This window comes from Lissotriton helveticus, chromosome 4_1 (assembly GCF_964261635.1).
Source record: "Lissotriton helveticus chromosome 4_1, aLisHel1.1, whole genome shotgun sequence".
In the NCBI taxonomy this organism is placed as follows: Eukaryota; Metazoa; Chordata; class Amphibia; order Caudata; family Salamandridae; genus Lissotriton; species Lissotriton helveticus.
In genome coordinates this window covers 1,400,919,193-1,400,935,621 of record NC_136063.1, presented here as the reverse complement: position 1 = coordinate 1,400,935,621, position 16,429 = coordinate 1,400,919,193, and the positions used below count along the sequence as shown (strand labels likewise).

Here is a 16,429-nt window from a genome sequence, read left to right as displayed (position 1 = left end):
CCACTCTTGTCTGCTTGTTCCTGGTAAATCCAGTGGGCTTCCTTAGAGATCAGTCTTTTTTCGATATTTACAGGATCTCCCCAGACTTTGTCCAAAACCACCCGTCGAATCTCTCTGTGCTTATGTTTATGTTCTCTGTAGTGTTCCACCAGTCGTGTTGTCAATCTACTGGACTTGATGGTGCTTATATGTTCCTGTATGCGGACCTTGATTTTCCTCGTTGTGAGGCCAATGTAGTTTCGGCCACATGGACATGATTTAATTTAATTTAATTTAATTTTAGGTTTTTGTACAGCGCGTAGTCACCCAAGAGTATCCCAGCGCTAACCTCGTAGTCTTGATGGACAAAAAGTTCCGGGGATGAAGTGATTTAAGGCAAGAGCAGAGTTTTAAGAGATTTCCTGAAACGCAGGAGGTTGGGTTCTGATCTAAGTTTCAGTGGGAGCGCGTTCCATTGTTTCGCTGCGTGGACCGAGAAGCGGCGGCCTCCTGTGCGGGACCTTTTCACCCTGGGAACCACGATAAGGTTTCCATGGTCTGATCGTAGCGCTCTGGTAGGCCTATAGGGTACGATACAATCGTTAAGGATTGGTGGACCTGCATTGTGAAGTGCTTTGTGAGCCAGGCATAGTGCCTTGAATGTCACTCTTTCCCTGATCGGAAGCCAATGTAGTTCTTTCAATGCGGGCCTGGCTGATGTTCTGGCTGGGGTATTGGTAAGTAGCCTGGCCGCAGCATTCTGGGTTTTCTGTAGTATCTGAAGAGTGGTTTCCGGGGCTCCCAAGTAAATGGCATTGCAGTAATCCAGCCTGGACACAATTAGGCCTGTAAATGACATTGGCTGTGTTGCAATTGGTGAACCTATTGAGATGCCACATTTTTCCATTCACCAATGGCACACTTCTTGTTCGTTCCGTCAGTTCGCATACTGAGCACCCCCCAAATGGATGATGTCCTGCTATTGTGTCTAGTGACCTTTCACCTTGTTTGGTACGTGTATGTACCAACCTGTCTTTCAAGTTTTGTGATCTTTTGAATGCGAACCGAGGTTGAGGCATCATGAAGGTACTAGTACTAAGTAGGTGCCAGAGATTCTTTATTATACAACGAATCTTAGTTGATAGTGGATCAAATGTTGTAACCACTGGTACACAATCTCCACGTTCCTTACTGTTTCTCTCCAGTAATTCCTCTCTTGGTGTATTTAATGCTCTTTTTCAGGCGGTATTGACTATATTTTTCGGATAGGCGCGGTGTCCCAATTTATCTACTAGTTCATTTGCCTGTTCCACGTATTGTTCCGTGGTACTACAATTCCTCCGATATCGGAGGAATTGCCATACCGGTAAATTATCCCACAGGGCTCGTGGGTGGAATGATTCATAGTGGAGCAAGGAATTTTTGTCCGGTGGTTTCTGATGGACATTAGTCCTAAGTCGATGGTTCTCTGCGACTATGTCCAGATCAAGGTATACTGCTGTATCCCTGCTGACCTGCCAGCTAAATTTAAGGCACTGATCTAAGTTGTTGAGCCACACAAAAAAGTTGTTCAGCTCCGTTTCGTTACCTGTCCATATACATAGGACATCATCAATAAATCGCTCCAGAGACCAATGTTCTTCTGGAAGGGATTTGACGGATGGTCGATGTAGTGTGTCTTGAACTGTCCAACATATATGCAGGCTAGACTGGGGGCATATGTAGCTCCCATCGATGTACCCGATACCTGGAGGTACAGTATATCTTTATACTGGAAGTAGTTACGAGTAAGGGCCAGTTCCACACATTGGAGGACAAAGGATTGTGGTGTATCATAAAATGACTCGCATCCCGCCAGTGCCCGCGCTGCTGCCACCAGCGTGGCTTGCTGGGGTATGCTGGTATATAGCGACTCGATGTCGATCGTTACCAGGAATTGTTGGTTAGGGTCGTACTCGGATGTTCCCAAGATGTTCAATATATCAGTTGTATCCTGCAGGTAAGAGGGTAGGGTGATTATGCACTCTCTGAGGAAAAAATCTGAAAATTGAGACAGGGGTTCCAGTACTGACTGAATCCCCGAAACTATGGGGCGGCCCGGAGGTGGAAATTGGGCCTTATGGATCTTCGGCACAATGTAGAACGCTGGGGTTCTAGGTTTGGTATTAATCAAAAAGTCCATTTCTTTCGCCGTGATCCATTGTCTCTCCTTGGCCCCTGTCACTAATTCAGTTATGAGAGCTAAAAGCTCATCTGTAGGATCGCGGGCTAGGGCTGATAATTTTGGCGTGATCCCAACAGTCTCATTACTTCTGCATCATAATCTGTTGTATTCATTATAACAACCGCCCCGCCTTTATCGGCTGGTTTGATTGTTAATGAGCCGTTGTTTTCCAAAGATTTTATTGCCAACCATTCAGCTCTACTCATATTGCAAAAGTTCCGTTTATTTGCAGTTTTTTCCAGTTGTTCAATCTCATGGAGGACTTTTTCTTCAAACACTAAGACTTCTGGGCCGACCATGTTCGTGGGTGGACAAAACGTGCAAGGACGATGTAAATTCGAATTGAACACCAAGGGTGGATCTAAAGGTTTGTCAGCAAAAAACGTTTTCAGTTTAATTTTTCTCAATGTTTAGAAGAATTCACTTCTACACTTAAAACTGTCATGTATCGGTGTGGGCACGAACCCCAGTCCCTTATTTAGGACTAGATGCTCTTCTTGTGTTAGGATATGATCAGACAAGTTAACCACTATATCGTTCCTCTGTGTGGTTAAAACTGTGGTGGTTTCGGACACCTGCTCCGGGTGACCCTGGGGGGAGTAAGTCTGCCATGTTGGGTTCTGCCTGGTTCGGCCCCTCCCTCTCTGTGCTTGACCACCCCCTCTTCCGCGATCTGCTTGGTGCTGGCCTAAAAAAGAAACTCAATAAGGCGCCCAAATCGTCGTCTGATCTAGTTGATTAAACCTCACCCTTCCCTGGTTTGATGTGTGGGGTTGAGCACTTAGATCTTCTTCCTCGCTGCTGGTGTTATCGAATGTCCAATTTTGGAATGTCCTCCTGCCTTGACTCTCCCTCCTCTCTGGCCTGATGGTTGATATGTTTGGTCAGATCTAGACTGGTAGTATTTGTCTCCTGTGTACGGGAATGCCCACTCGTGGGTGTATCTCATGGCACAGGCCAAGAGCGGTCATAAACATCTGGGTGTTCTCTTGCTCGGAAAAGGAGGGGTTTTCAGGCTTTCCCTCTTGTACAGTCTCTCCTCCTGCAGAGCCAGGCACTGTCCTCTCCTCACTGAGCAGGCAGGTGCTAGGCAGACCTTCAGCTTCTTGTGCAAGTTGTGCAGATTTCAGTGGATCTGAATGTCATGCACACACCAGCATTAGTCACACATCAGCTCGTCCATTGCCATATGGAGCAGTCTTTTTCTTGGTTAAGAAGAACTGAGTAGTTCAGATCCTACATTTATACACTTTTTCAACACCGGAGATGAGGACCCTCTGTCTAATGTTTCAAAACTCGTTTGGATTATGTCCCCTTCAAACTGTTTTTTTGTCTGCACGTGAGGTACAGTCTTTGTGCAGGGTGATGGCCCTCAAAGCAGTTGTCAATGGTGCTGGCTCGGAGCAGGAGTATCAAGAATCAGGAAATCATCAAATGAGATCTGAGCATGTGGCTGCCATCAGCCTTTTTGAGTAAAAACTTCCTCACCTTGAACTATAGACATTGCAGTTCCCTGTTTTCCCTGCCTTCTACTAATTGGCAGTGATCAGTAAAAACTATTCAGCAGCCCTTTCTACAAGGTTCTGATGGAGTTTCAACGGGAGCTCTGTCCCTATCCTCTCTCAGTTCAATGTGTGTGCCTCTAGCCTTAGGAATGCAGGCAATAAGCTTTCACTGTCTTTATCATCCATCTTGTGCCATACTAATTCAGGGGCATCAAAAATTGATACATCTGGTCTCAGTACTCGGTCATGCCACAGATGTGTTGTTCTAGCATACTTGTAATAGTCATCACTGCACATACACACAATCAACACGCGCACGGAATGTCAGCACAAGAGTCTGGGGTCCACATAAGAGTAGAACTTTACTCTACAGAGATCAGTAAGATGTACTCTGTTGCATAGAATACGGTCTGGACACACCAAAGATGAACAAACCCTGGTACATTGCCATCTCCATTTTTTGTGATGGACCCAGGACAAGGCTTTAGACTAAAGACCTCTGAGGGTATGGTTGGCACCTATCTCCAAGTCACAGATCAGGTTCTGGATATCTCATTACTAGAGACAGTCCTAGGCATTTGCATACCTGCTAACTTAGCTTGATGCCTGACCAAAATAAAAGTTGGGATACCAGTTTCCCAGTTGATCAGGCACCCAGGGCAGGCATACATGCATACCTCTTTCCCATGCAGAGGACATTTGTGTTCCATCAGCACCAGACAAAAAAAATAGGTATGCTTTCACCGGGAACCCTACCTGTATCTAGGATTTCATTTCTAGCCTTTGAACTATGAGCAAAACTATGGCTTTATGATGAATTGTATTTTATAATATGACAATTTCCGGGGTATGACATTAACTTAGCATGCTTTTGAAAGAATTTAGGCCCATATGTATTTACGTGTTTACCTGTACTCACAGGATAGGTCAACCCTTTTGATACATCAGGCCCTTCGTGTTGAACATGGTCACAGTATTTTATTTATTTTCATGTAGTAAGATCATTAGAGCATGTTGTCATGTTTCTGAAAAGAACATGTATGGATTACCTCCAGATGCACTCCTGCGGTGACTTTTCCATTCATTAGCAATTTTACAATAGGAAGCAGCAGAGCAGTGTAGATTTTAAAAGGGAAGACTGTGCAAATCGATACTTTTGCCACCGTGTACATGTGCATACTATATATAGTATGTACTAGTCCTGGTTCCTCCACTTGACTAAATGATCTGATTCTGGCCGGATCGCATCACCTTCTGCACCGCAGTTCTCTTCTCTTCCCAATATAAGGAGCACTTTACATTGTTGCTTAAGAGATGTGCTCCTTCCTGGCCGTAGAAAGAAAACTGAAATACAGAGTTAAGCATGTGCAGTGACACTAACTTGTAAGATGGAAACTGCTTGAACCAAAAACTACATGTATGAAATATGCTATTGAAAGCTCGGCAAAAGTTCATTGTGTGAAATAATTGCCTGTATAACGAAGCATTAGCAAAGCCAGTTGGCCTAGCGTTGGCTGACAGCGTTTTGGCTTTGTCAGTGTGTGTGTTTTGTTTTGTTATGATTTTTATCAACTTTATTTGTGGACAGCTGCCAAGCCCTCATCATTCTGCACAAGCATTAGCAGAGCCAAGAGGCTTGGCATTGGCAGGCAGCCATAAGGCTTTGTCAATGGCTGTTTTATTGGGACATGTTTTTTGTGTACATTTATTATCGGTGAATCTGCCAGCACTGGCCAGTATAAAAGAAAATCATTGGCTAAAAGCAAAACTATTTATTTTGTCTCAAAAAACAGTACCATAGTTGTCTTTGCCCCTAAAGGGAACTAGTTTGTATATTGATATATTGCATGTGAAAGAGCATAATGTAGTCACTCACAGTGAAGTTAGCCAATGGCTGAAGTCTGCTCTCTCACTGCCCCATTATTTGTGGTGTAGCGGGCGGAAGTAAAATGTGAATGGCACAAGATTAGTCCAATGACTGGTTGAAAGTATAAAAGTAAGAAAATTGGTCCTTTGTTTTAGTAAAAACAAAAGGACTTGGCTAACCCAGAACTAACGACAAAGCAATGCATATTTGTCTGTTGGATTTTGGAAGACTGCCAGTGTTTCAATATGTTGAGAAGGTAACCCACTTCTTTCTACTTATGCTCTTTTTATAGCTGCTGACCTCTGTCCCCGACAGTAATGCATTTCCTCTCCCTCTGGCGTTAAGTAGCCTCTTACCTCTCGCTGGGTACAATTTTGGACGTTCTGCTCTTTTGCGTGTGCACTTGTCCTAATCTTTACATTTCCAAACCCCGTTTGTTTGAACGCTTTTGTTTATACAGAGAGAATGCTTAATAGGTGCAGTTAATTTTTTTAAAAATTGTTTTATTCTGAAAGATGTTTTCATGGGACAAAAATACCAGAGCAAACTTGTTCGCTTTTTACTAAGCATCGATTTGCAAAAAACATGAGTGTACGCCACCACAATAGTGCTGGTTGCAAGGTTCTGCATCAGACCTAGTCCTTGTAATAGAAATGTAGTAGTTACCCATTAGTAGCGCCCCTTCGTCAAAACTCAGAAGTGCCTCCCGGATGATGACTCATCAGATTCAGTAGACATTGCCTTCTTATTGCTTTCAAATTAATGCGAGAAGAAGCAGCATAACCAAGACTGATAATAGCTAGAGGTAATGGAAGTCTTGTTAAAAGCCTGAAGTGCTCGAATTTCAATTACTTGCAGATGTTCATGCTTCAGAAAGTGTTGCTGAAGTAAGCAAATGCGTCAGATATCACGAAAACGGATTACGAGCTCAAATGGATCAGGTGGCACTGTTGGTTATTGCACTGGCTGCAGAGAGCTGTTTAACTCACAAAAGAGAGGTTTACATCCCAAGGTTTAAGTAAACACACACTTTCTCCTTTATTCACTCGATATAAATGTCGATCTCCTAATACTGAGATTCAAGATTGGTAACTTGGTAGTAGGAATTATGTACAGCATAGTCACTTTGTATTCTTATAAAAGCAGTACGCTCAAAGGTCTTCGCGCAAATAAGGACTCTCACACAACTCTAAATATAGCATAAAAGGTCACCTTTATTACCAGGACAGCCAAAGACAGACCCGCAACATTAACTTTCCCCAACAATAATTTGCCTTATTTTCCCCAAACCTTTTTCCATAGAAATAAATTTCTTTTCCCAATGCTTTATTTCCAAACAAACCATAACTTGTTTCCATACCATCAATATGTTTTCCTTCTTTCTTTTTCTTCCCCCGCCTACCCTCCCAATCCCTCCCCCCTAGAGAAAGGATGAATCCGCTCTAGATTCTCCTAACCCTTCAAACACGCCGATAACACAACAAAAAGTCTGCCTGTAGTGCCCTGAGATGACATCCTGGACATTTCTTTTCGTTGTTTTATTATATTTATTTATGTATTTTTTTTTATTTTTAAAACAGACACAAGAACACATGACTATTGGACGAAAACCAGCACCCTTGACTTTGTGCAAAAACCAGGGTGGGTGGGTGGGTCAAACGCGACACCACCGCTGAATTCACTCGCTCAGAGTGACGTAAACCTCCCCCCCCCTCCCTGCGCTTGTCCTAAACCCCTCCCGCCACCCAATCAGGCCGCGTGAGGTCGTCCCTCGCGCGAAATACCCCAGGGGGACATCGGCTTTGCCAAGTCCCCCTGGGGGCCCATCGCGCAAATAAGGACTCTCACACAACTCTGAATATAGCATAAAAGGTCACCTTTATTACCAGGACAGCCAAAGACAGACCCGCAACATTAACTTTCCCCAACAATACTTTGCCTTATTTTCCCCAAACCTTTTTCCATAGAAATACATTTCTTTTCCCAATGCTTTATTTCCAAACAAACCATAACTTGTTTCCATACCATCAATATGTTTTCCTTCTTTCTTTTTCTTCCCCCGCCTACCCTCCCAATCCCTCCCCCCAAGAGAAAGGATGAATCCGCTCTAGATTCTCCTAACCCTTCAAACACGCCACCCAGGAAAACCCTCTGAGTTTTCCTGCCCCACCCAAACCCCCCCTCCTAAAGGACCACTCAATTCTTGTGTATTCTCTCACCGCAGGAAAAAACAGTGCCCCTTTTTTTTTTTTTTTTTTTATGGTTCAATTGATATGAGTTTTGCTTGATGAGCACCACAGGTCAACACACCACAGATTAGCCAACGTGTCTCTCAGTTCCATTAGGTAATATGCTTGACCCATCGGCGAGAGGTGAACTCCGTCACTCCTCAGTAAATGCAGCATGTCGTTGTTGAAATGCTCATGTGCAATTACCGTGATGCCCATTGCTGTACAGAAAGTTTTCAAAGCCCTGTTAACTTTGCGGCAAGCTCTTTCAACAGCCGCATGTACCCTGGCACCTTTCCATTGACTCCTGTACAAAAATTCTGTCCATACTACCCGAGTCCCCACCCATTTGTCTTTTATCACCGCCAAGTCCAGTTTCATTTGTTTGATTAAAGCCAATCCAGACAATTCCACCAGATCGTTTTCGCCCAAGTGCAGGATCAATAAATCAGGAGTACCCCATGCAGCAGCCAATTTGGTTAAAACAGGAAACAGCTCCCTCCATTGCATCCCCCCTAAACCCTTCCAAAGCACCTCATGGTCATTACTATACAAACCAAGGCCTCTCCCACACAGCTGCTGTTCAGCAAAGGTCGCTGCCCATTTTATTATTGAGTGCCCAACAATCCAGGTCCTCTTTTTCCTAGGAAAATTCGCCACTCGACCTGTGATGGAAAAACTAACATTAATACCCAAACATAAAACCCCCTTTTTTTTTTTTCTTTGAAAACATTTACAATCTGACATATTGAAAGCAACAATTAGACTTCCATCTCCCTATTTGCTGCAATTCCTCTTTCCCCCAACCAAGCCTGGCAGCTTCGGTAGCCGCACCGATTCTAAAAGAGTGCGTCCCAAAACTTTTCGGATTTTCCCCAATCAATGTCAATGCCTTTCTCAAAACAGCTAAAAATTGGAAAAAAAATCAACTGGGTGTTATTCTTATGGCAAAATATCACACCTTTTTGAAATACTGCTGACTGAAAAAATGATTCCCACTCCCCCACCGGGCAACAACCCCCCACCCCACTCCTTCCGAGTCTCACTAGCATCCCAAGCCCTCTCTGGTCTGTCTTTGACTGCCTCAACTTAATCTGCAACAGTCCCTTTTCCAAAACTTCGATGTCTGATGACTGGATCCCCACCTGATTTCGCAACCCAAGTAACTCCGATATCCGAAATGCACCAAAGAACAACCACACCATACATAACCTGAAACGAAACCATTCCCATTCATTATAGCAACATGCGGGCAGAACACCCAACAGTTTTTGTAATAATTCAAAAGTAATGGGGTCTCTCAATTTTTTCGCATGCCAAGTGCTTCTCCCAAAACCTTTTAACATTTTTTGTAAACGGAAGCCCATCCGGACCTCGCACCCCAAAAACAATTGACTGTAAAAAGAAATACCCGCCAACTTGCCTGTAATTGTCGAGTGCGCCAAACCTTTGTCTATCAAATATAACACAAACTCCCACATAAACTGTTCATTTTTTACCGCTGTACCGTTCATGCCGCGCTGTGCAGCATAGCCTAAAAAACCAGACCATGCCAGCTGATAACTGCGTCTCGTAGAGCCCGCTAATGACTGTTCAACCAACTCTGCCTTTCTCAGTTCCCCAGGTCCCACATGTTCGCAGGGATCGATGTCTTGCATCTGTCCGCTCCAGGTGCCAATTCCCGAAACCTCTGCCACTGACAACGAGATAAAGCGTCGACAATTGAGTTGTTAACTCCAGGAATGTGTTGAGCTCTAAAAACAATATTCAACTGCAGCACACGCAACATGAACGCCCTTAACAACTGTAGCACTCGCACATCCCTAGCCCGTTGACCATTAACCAAGCATACCACTGCCATGTTATCGATATGAAATAACACGCAGCGGTCTCTGAATTCCTCTCCCCAAACCTGCAGTGCCACCAAAAGCGGAAAGAATTCCAAGAAAGCGATGCTGCGACCTTGCTGCAACCAACATGGCGGCCACCACTCCGCACACCATCTTCCTTCCCAGAATAAGCCAAAGCCCATGGCTCCAGCCGCATCCGAGAAAATTTGTCCAGGCCATACCGTGTCCTCTGCCACAAAATTGACGGACACTCCATTGAAATCTTCCAAAAATCTCAACCATATCATCAAGTCTTCTTTGATTTTTGATGTCAAGCGTATGTGATGGTGGGGCAAAAACGCCCCCGCCATTGCAAAACCCAGCTGCCTACAAAATGTCCTGCCTGCCCTGACCACTCTGCATGCAAAAGTCAAGTACCCCAGAAGCCTCTGGACCTGCCTCAGCTGCACCTTCTTGGCTCCTAACACTTCTTGAAGAAAAAACCTGATCTCCTGTACTTTTGCCAAAGGCAAACGGGCCACCATTGCCGTGGTATCTATTTCTATACCCAAAAAGGTCAATGTTGTCGTTGGACCTTCCGTCTTGTCCTTCGCCAAAGGGACACCAAATTCACTGGCCATATCTTGAAAACATGCCAAAACTTTAGCACATTGGTCTGTACCAGCTTTTCCTACAAACAGAAAATCATCTAAGTAGTGACATACCTCCGCATGTTCTGAACGCCGGATGACACACCATTCCCAAAATTTACTAAATGTTTCGAACAATGAGCAAAAGATAGCACAACCCATGGGTAACACACGGTCTACATAGTAATCTCCCTCAAAATACATACCCAGCAACTCGAAATCCACTGGATGTATAGGCAAAAGACGGAAGGCTGCTTCAATATCGCATTTCGCAAGGTCAGCTCCCGCCCCAGCCTTGCGCACCATCTGTAGAGCATCGTCCACTGACGAATATGACACAGCCGAATCAGTGGTGGAAATGAAGTCATTTACGGACTGCCCTTCCGGCCAAGACAAATGATGGATTAAGCGAAACTCACCTTGCGCTTTCTTTGGAATAACACCAAGAGGTGACACTATCAAATTTGGCAAGGGGCAGCTCAAAAAAGGTCCAACTATTCTGCCTAAATCCATCTCTTTTTGCAACTTCATCTTCACCACCGTAGGCCGTTCTTTTGTGGATCTGAGGTTATCTGCCCAACGCAAAACTCTGGGACCCCCTGGTAGCCAATTCTAAAGCCCAGCCGAAAACCCCAAAACAACTTAGCTGCCGCCTCAGCATCCGTGTAAATCTCCAGGTAACTCAACATTGCTTGCAATCTAATTGGTGTAGGAGCCCTTTGGAATAAGGGGTGGCAACGCTCCACGCCCCCTCTGACCTCTCCCATGATCTCCGAATTGCTGGTTGGGAAAGCACTGAAAGATGGCATGTCTGCCCCCACACTGTGCACATTCATGCTTAAATTTACAGTACTGACGCGTGCAGGAACCTCTATTGAAGCCCCAACACGCTCCTGTTGTGGGCAACTGACCCCTGCCGAAACCACCCGCCCCCATTGTGGCGGGACGCTGGGAAAAGGGCCGATAAGGTATTGGCAAACCACTTGCCGTATGAATTGTGTTAGATGACGAATGTCCTGACAACCACTGTAACCACAACTCTTGATCAACTTCTCCCCAAGCTTTATCTTGAAATAAACTCATCCTCGCCCGAAACTCCTCGTCGTAATTCAACCACGTATACCCTCCCGCCTGTAAATGCGCCCGTCTAATGACATCGATGTATTTAAACAGCGAAACCGCCTTTTCAGGGTAACGCTCGCAATACACACTGGCATAAATAAGGAATGCCGCTGTCCAATTCTCTATCGTTTTCGGCACTTTTGGGCGACGAGACAATTCCACTTCCTCCTCCTTAGACCCTTCCCTGGCTTGCAACTCCCTATGCAGTAGACGGAAAACATCCACATAATCATGGTTCCAAATTCTTTGCTTAGTTCTGAGGGACAAATGGATACCCAACGGCATCGACACCCCCATAAATGGCAATTTCGTACTGCCCAGTCTCGGTGTGGCACTGTGTACAGAACTAGCCACCGATTAAATAGGGCTCCCTCCTCCCTCTTTGTCCTTCCTCCCTCCTTGAACTGCTTTCGTTCCCAACTCTTCCCCCCCCCTCCCCCGCCACTACCCCGTGACCACCCTCCCCAGGTGCAGCACCTGCACCACCTGCCAACGGCCGTGTCCAAGCAGCCCACCAGTCTGTCTTACCTGCTGGTAACTGCGAAGCTCGTTGACCATCACGCTTATGATGTCCGCTCTTATTCCTACGTGCCGGTGAGAGAACGGCTCCAGAACTCTGAAACACACTGGCAGAAGTTAATTGTCCTACCCCCCTCCCCACATCCCCCCTTCCCTCGGGAAACAAAACACCTCTTGAATAATTCTCATTTTCTTTATCCGATTCATCATTATCACCTTCATGATGTTTATCAACTTCCGAAATTACAAAGCTTGTACCTGGCCTATTGCCAGATGTCACGTTGGTAAACTGATCATGAACCTCAGACTCAAGCCTCCGTGTGAAGCGCCCAGTCGCAGGAATAAAATCCGCACCAGATTCGCCTCTTGAACCAACCCGACCCCCAAAAGCCGCACTTTGCCTCGCAGATTGAGACAAAAAGAACTGCTCATCCGTTACCAAACCAGCAGCCTCCGTAAGGTACTCGCCGCTCCAGCGAGGAACCGTCTCATACCTACCTGATACCTGTAGAGTTGAATTACCAGACCTTTGTTTCACTGGCATCTCCGCATTCTCCACCCACACCCATTGGCCTTGCTGAGCCTCGGACCCCGAATCAAAAACCACCTGAGGATGCCTAGGCGGAGGCCTAGCTTCCGGAAACAATGAACCATTACCCTTTGTTTGCCCCACACAACTTCTGCCACCCGTATCCCCCCGCCTCCCACTCCGGTACTGCCCAACTCGCTGTTTACACACCGCCCCCCCCTCCATCATTTGACTATCATGTGAAAAATAGGTATCATAAGGTACATCCCCACCAACTCCTTCATCCAGGAGTTGCTTTGGGGGGCCTCTAGGCTGAGGAACCATAATGTCCTGGCAGTCCATAAACTCATCCTGCTGTATGAGATCCTCTACTTCTTGTGCACCACCCATGACATCATACATTTCCTCAGCTCCTGTATGTCCATATTCTTCCGGTTCGCTATCACTGGAATAATCTACCAAAATCTGTTTGCGCCCTTCAAAGGACACTTCAGGCGCTATTTCAACTCTATTGCTGTTCTGAGATGTACCTTCCGACCTTTGAGGCATAGCTGCAGGCCCTGTCAGTCTGGACTTTATCATTGCCCCTCTTGTCTCTTGTGAAGCATGGCTCAACTCATCGTTGAACCCTCTATCAACATCTCTCTCAGCCAGCTGAAACTGCAACACACGCGTGTCAAACACACCACCCGCTCTGCCTCCGCGCCTGCCAGCACGTCTTCTGGGTTGTGTAGACACTAACCTTCTGTTGACTTGCATCACACTTGGGGCAGATGCTGCGCGCAGGGTAGGGAGCTTCTTACCCCGGCTTCCTCTGCCCACAGAACGCGCTCTCCTGGCTCTCACCGCAGGCACCTTGGCGCCGCCTTCCTCCTCAGAATCATGACATGGAACCGACCTGCAAGCAACCACAGCGCGCAGGACTCCTTCCGCTGCTAGGCGACGGGGACGCTTCACTGCTACTGAAGTGTCTACCACAGCGCCAGGCCTCAGCAAGTCACTCCGACCAACTGCCACCAGCGCTCGAATTGCCTCTCTGGCGATGTCATCTGCCGCCATTCTGCCAAATTTGACAAGAAATCGCCGAAAAAACCGCTCACCGAAACTATTATCACGCTGACAGAATCGCCTCAGCTGATCCTGTCAAACGCGACACCACCGCTGAATTCACTCGCTCAGAGTGACTTAAACCCTCCCTCCCCTCCCCGCGCTTGTCCTAAACCCCTCCCGCCACCCAATCAGGCCGCGTGAGGTCGTCCCTCGCGCGAAATACCCCAGGGGGACATCGGCTTTGCCAAGTCCCCCTGGGGCCCATTATGAAGGACTTGCCTTTTTGTGAAACAATATTTTTGTTTTGGCGGTATATTGAGCTAAATATAACTTTGTGTAATGTGCTGCATTTTATTTTGAAGCGGCAGTAGAAAACAGCATTAGACTTATGTCCAGCCCCATAACGGTGCCAATGGTTTTAAGCACCTTGATATTTCAGAACACTATTGCTTAAAACATTTTTTTGCTTACATTTAAAGGATTTTCAGGCAAGACAGCGCAAAAACAGGCCAGTTTAGGAGCACAAGGCTGCTTTATTAGGACAGGTATGCAGCTGAAACGTTAACATTACAAATATTGAAACAAACCCATCTCATTATTACAATAAATTGACCTGTCCCCTTCCCCCCTTAAGCCTCCCCCCCGACGTGCAAAGCCCCCAAACTGAAGCTCCTATCATTTCACAGTTAGATTTTACTGCTAGGCCCAGCCCTCTCAATGTGTCAGATGTTTTTATGGTCATATAAGTGTACAAAAAGAGAGAAGATCATTGTTTTCATCTCTTTGCCATTTTGATTTTTGATAAGGGCTACTTGTTGATGATCGTTAGTGCTGATTTCTGTAATGTCCTTTATTTGTTTAAAGGTACCCACAATTCTTGGTCTATTTAATGACTGTAGCTTCCTCACTTTTTTCCCCATTCCGGAAAATATCCAAATAGATACCCTTTTTTAAGTTATTTATTACAGACCTCCTTTTATTTGAAAAGTTTTATATAGCACTGGCTAGACCTGGAGGTATCTGAGCGCTTTACATGAGGATCAGCGAGTTACAGGTTACTTAGTTACAGCAATTAAATCAAAAAATCACAGAGGGAGGTGAGGGGGAGGGAAGAAAACACAACGGGGAAATGAGGAAAATTGTGTCAGATGACCGGCTGGGTAGGTGACGGCTGAAGGGGTGAGACCTAGGACAGACTCCGCTATAGCTGCATATGACAGTTCCACCGGGCATCGGTCAAGGTTGCTCGTGCACCGAGGTAAGTACAAGCAGTTTTGCTATCCGACCAGAGTTACAGGTTACATAGTTGCATCAATGAAATCAAAGATTCACGGAGGGAGGGGGAGGGAGGGAAACACCAAGGGGAAACGAGGAAAACAATGTCAGATGACCGGCTGGGTAGGTGACGGCCAAGGGGGTGAAACCAGGGCCAGACTCCTCTACATCTGCATATGCCAGCTCCACCGGGAATCGGCCAAGGTTGCTCGTGCACCGAGGTAAGTACAAACAGTTTTGGTATCCACCCAGGGGGCATCGTTAAAGGTCCATCGAAAGTTTCATCAAAGTTCCACCGGGCATGGGCCATGTTGATCCGGCTCCATGCTATGCATAATGTTCATGGTTTCATTCCGGGGGCATCGTCACAGATCAATTGGCAGCACACATCCTGGAGTTACTGGGAAACTAAGACTTACTGTAGGGTTGATAGTCGCTCTGCCTGTCGTCTCCTCATCCTCCCTGTGCTTGCTCTACACACCCAGGGGATGATTCAGGTTCGCGGCACAGGCAGCAGGTTTGCCTCCACTTTTCCACGCTCTCTGGACCAGCCCTCTGCTTAATGAATGATCTCTGTGTTCCCACCCACGCTTTCCTGTAGCAGTGGGGCTCAGGGGTGTAATGATATGTCCCTACTAGCTAGTCACAGGTGCCCCAGTACAGCCCTGTGTCTGCGCCGCACTCCTCATCTGCCGTGGTCCTCCTATCCAGCGATTGGTGTAATTTAACAGGCACGCACTCCCAGTCCGGCAGCCACTTTTCACCCCGCAGAGTTGCTGCTCAGTACTCCCTACGCTGTGGGGTTGGCCCAGTGCTTTCTCACCTCTCAGCGCTGTAATTCAGGCTACGGAGCGCACGCTCCAGCGCTCCTCACATGGTCCACACATACCGGGTTCCTGATCGTCTGGTGTCCATTCACCACACCTCCCTGGTCTGCCGCGCACCTTTTATGCCATCAGGGCCCGTCACCATGGCCCACATACGCCATTTTCTTGGTGCAACACCGCGCCGCAATGTCCCGGAGATCGCGCCCGTTAACCTCGTCCCCAGAACCGCCACTCCTACTGCATTCCACCACAGGTCTATACGCCTCACCCCCTCCTAGCAGCTCGAACATTCAGCTCAAGTCCGCTGCCTCCGATCTCGGCATAGGGCGACTTCTCAGAACCTAGCCGCCATCTTGGAGGCTTCGCACTCAGCGCTCAGGCAGGGAATTATCTGCTTTTTCACCTCTGCAGCGGGACAAAAACACCCCGCTAGCAGCCCAGCCTGGGCACCAGGAATTCCGCCACTAGGATTGCGGTAAGGAACCTCACTGTTGGACCAAGATCATTACCTGCAGGGGCAACAGTAGGCATGGCGGACACCCTATCATCTGCAGAAGATAGTAGTACTTCCTTATTTTTTCCTTTTTTGTGTCTGTCTTTCTGACAACACTGGGTTGAACATCACTGAGTATTCTTACTCCTATTTATTATTCAGTTTATTTTCTCTATTCTTTTTTATTTTTTATAATTCTTGCCACTAAATTTACATTCATGGTACTTCTTGGCAAGCATTCTCCTTGGTTTTGTGGCCTATATGTTGATTAAATTTGGTTGGATGATAGTGTGGTAAACCCATAATTGTAGTCTCCTTCTCACCATTATAGT

General features: G+C 46.4%; 1 protein-coding gene across 1 annotated transcript in view; it reads left to right on the top strand.

Annotated features, from left to right (window-relative positions):
- RNF144B (ring finger protein 144B) overlaps positions 1-16,429 on the top strand; it is a 274,575-nt gene that overhangs the window by 127,060 nt on the left and 131,086 nt on the right. The window lies entirely within an intron of this gene.